Source organism: Gavialis gangeticus, unplaced genomic scaffold (genome assembly GCF_001723915.1).
Source record: "Gavialis gangeticus isolate Ggan-Ray unplaced genomic scaffold, GavGan_comp1, whole genome shotgun sequence".
Taxonomy (NCBI): Eukaryota; Metazoa; Chordata; order Crocodylia; family Gavialidae; genus Gavialis; species Gavialis gangeticus.
In genome coordinates, this window is record NW_017728992.1 from 87639991 (window position 1) to 87643032 (window position 3042).

Here is a 3042-nt window from a genome sequence, read left to right on the forward strand (position 1 = left end):
CCCCCCCCCCAATTTCGGACAGTTGTCCAAATATTAGTAAATGGCCAATATTCTCTCCACACAAATCATAGTAAACTGAATTCAGTCTGTTTATTCACTAACCTTTTTTGCTAATTAAGCTAGTTTTGTTCGTTTCAATTTTTTTCTTTTGTTTAATCCTTCATATGTGCCAACATTTTTCCCATAGATGACGGTACCATACTAAGGAGTTTTTCAAAACAAATAATGTTATGTCCCAGTACCAAAGCTTCACTTGTAGTTCGGAGTAGTAAACCTATGAATGCTTTTAAGCAAAATATTTGAATACTTCCCACAGTGTAGTGGTTTAGGTTTCCTATGATATATGAGGCTCCATGAACTTAGGTGCAGTTGACAGGAAAACTTCCACATTTCCTTAACTACAGTTAAAGGGATGAATTTAGTTTGGGAAATTCTGAGCTTCCCCAGGACTGGTAGCAGAAATATATTTTCTGATCTTACAAAGTAGGGGTGAGTGGATACCAGGAGAATATTGTGTAATCGATGTGCATCAGCCACCAGATATTTCTGAACATCAAAGAAAAACCAGAAATATCTCCTGCAGATCCAATATTCCCATAAGCAAAACTACAGAAGACTAAAAAGAAGGATTAAAAAGTTATAAGGTCTTTAATAGGTGGCTCATGGTAGGGAAACACCTGGAACCAGTGATAATATTGTAATATTCAAATCTATGAGCTTAGAGTATCATGATGCAAACAGTCACGTTTTCTCACATTTCCACTTGCCGGTATATTTATAGAGGGATCACACCATACCTTATTCTCTCTCCTCTTTTCATAGATCCTGCACTTAATAATCTGACCAACTTTTAAAAATATGTAACTAAGTGGCTGTTGTTTAAAGTGAAATTCTGTTGCGTTGAGAGCGATGGGGCTCTTTAGCCTGGAAAAGCGCAGGCTCAGGGGTGATCTGATGGCCACCTATAAGTTTATCAGGGGTGACCACCAGTTTCTGGGGGAACGTTTGTTCACCAGAGCGCCCCAAGGGATGACGAGGTCGAATGGTTATAAACTACTGCAAGACCATTTCAGGCTGGACATAAGGAAGAATTTCTTTACTGTCCGAGCCCCCAAGGTCTGGAACAGCCTGCTATCGGAGGTGGTTCAAGCACGTACACTGAACACCTTCAAGAGTAAATTGGATGCTTATCTTGCTGGGATCCTATGACCCCAGTGGACTTCCTGCCCTTTGGGCAGGGGGCTGGACTTGATGATCTTCTGAGGTCCCTTTCAGCCCTAATGTCTATGAAATCTATGAGAGTGTTTTAAAATGGGTATACTTTTGTAACTGAGGCCATGTCTACACCATCCAATTTTATCTACCAGTGTAACCGCACCAATTCATTCTCCTAATAAAGACGCACTTAACATCAGTGTTTAAAAAGGATGGTCCAGTGTATGTAGGGCTAACTTGGGATTTGGGAAACCTTGCCTCACAGAGTTCTGTGATACATTGGGTTAAGTGACTAATCCAGTGGTTCTCAACCTTTTTAGGCATAAGGCACCCCCTGATAGACTCAGTGCACCCTCCAGAAAATGCTAGTTCTTATTTTTCGCTTGTTTTTTTGACTACAGAAAAATAATAGATCAATTCTTGTTGCAGAAACTTAGACCACAAAAGGTCAGAATGGTTTTTAACGTTATGGATTTATATTTGACATAGAAATACCTAACGCAGGAGGTGTATGATCCCACTAGGGGAAACGCCTTGCTGGACTTGGTGTTAGCTACAGGGGATGACTTGGTGGGGAATAAAAAGTAGATATCATCTATCTAGACTTTAAGAACACCTTCAATACAGTATTGCATTCTGTTCTTGTAAATAAAGTGACAGTCTGTGATGTAGATGATAACACAGTCAGGTGCTTGACAGATTGGCTTGGGGTCACACCCTGAGAGTGGTGGTGGTGGTGGTCAATATTGACCTGGAGAGATGTGGGCATTGGAGTCCCACAAGGATCAGTCCTTGAATTGGTGCTGTTCAATATGTGTTCATCAGTGACTTGGACAAGGGCGTGGAGAGCACCCTGTCCAAGTTCGCGGATGATACCAAATTATGGGGCAGTGTTAATACACCAGATGGTAAGGAACAGATCCAGGTAGATCTGGACAGGTTGGAAAAATGGGCAGAACAAAATAGGATGCAGTTCAACAAAAACAAGTGCAAAGTGCTGCACCTGGCAAAAAGAACCACCGGCACACTTATAGGCTGGGGGATGACCTTCTCAGCAGCACAGCCCAGGAAAGGGATCTTGGAGTCATAGTTGACTCCAAGATGAACATGAGTCGTCAATATGGAGAAGTGATCAACAAGGCTAACTGCACTTTATCATGCATTAGCAGATGCATGACAAATAGGTCCAGGGGATGCTTCCCCTCTATGCGGCACTGGATAGACTGCAGTTGGAGTACTGCATCCAGTTTTGGGCGGTGCACCTCAAGAGGGATGTGGAGAATCTTGAGAGGGTCCAGAGGAGGGCGACTCGTATGGTCAGAGGCCTGCAGGCAAGGCCCTACGAAGAGAGACTGAGGGGGCTAGATCTCTTCAGCCTTCGCAAGAGAAGGCTGAGAGGTGATATTGTGGCTGCCTATAAATTCATCAGGGGAGGGCAGGGGTTGGACTCGATGACCTTCTGAGGTTCCTTCCAACCCTAACATCTATGAATCTATGAAGTATCTGTGTTTACCTTGTGAATTTTGTAGGCATTGGCACACCTAACAGTGCTATTAATGCTCAGCAAGAATTTCATGGCTATGGGACACTGGTTGAGAATCACCCGACTGACGAGACTTCTACTGTACCACAGTTCCCCGTCTTTGACATGGGAATACTCCATGACATGATCTGTGGTTAGAAGGAAGGGAATCATATAACTACACATTACAGGACGGCCAGATGCTTAGGTCAACATGTAAATCTGGTATACAGTTTTCCTCAAAAGTCTTTTACTTTCACATATGGTCCTTAAGGAAACGATACTCAGGGCCCAAGGGGTGTCCA

At 43.0% G+C, this 3042-nt stretch overlaps 1 protein-coding gene across 1 annotated transcript in view; it reads left to right on the forward strand.

The window, feature by feature from the left end:
* The window catches only part of SPIRE1 (spire type actin nucleation factor 1), a 192059-nt gene that overhangs the window by 166500 nt on the left and 22517 nt on the right, over positions 1 to 3042 (forward strand). The window lies entirely within an intron of this gene.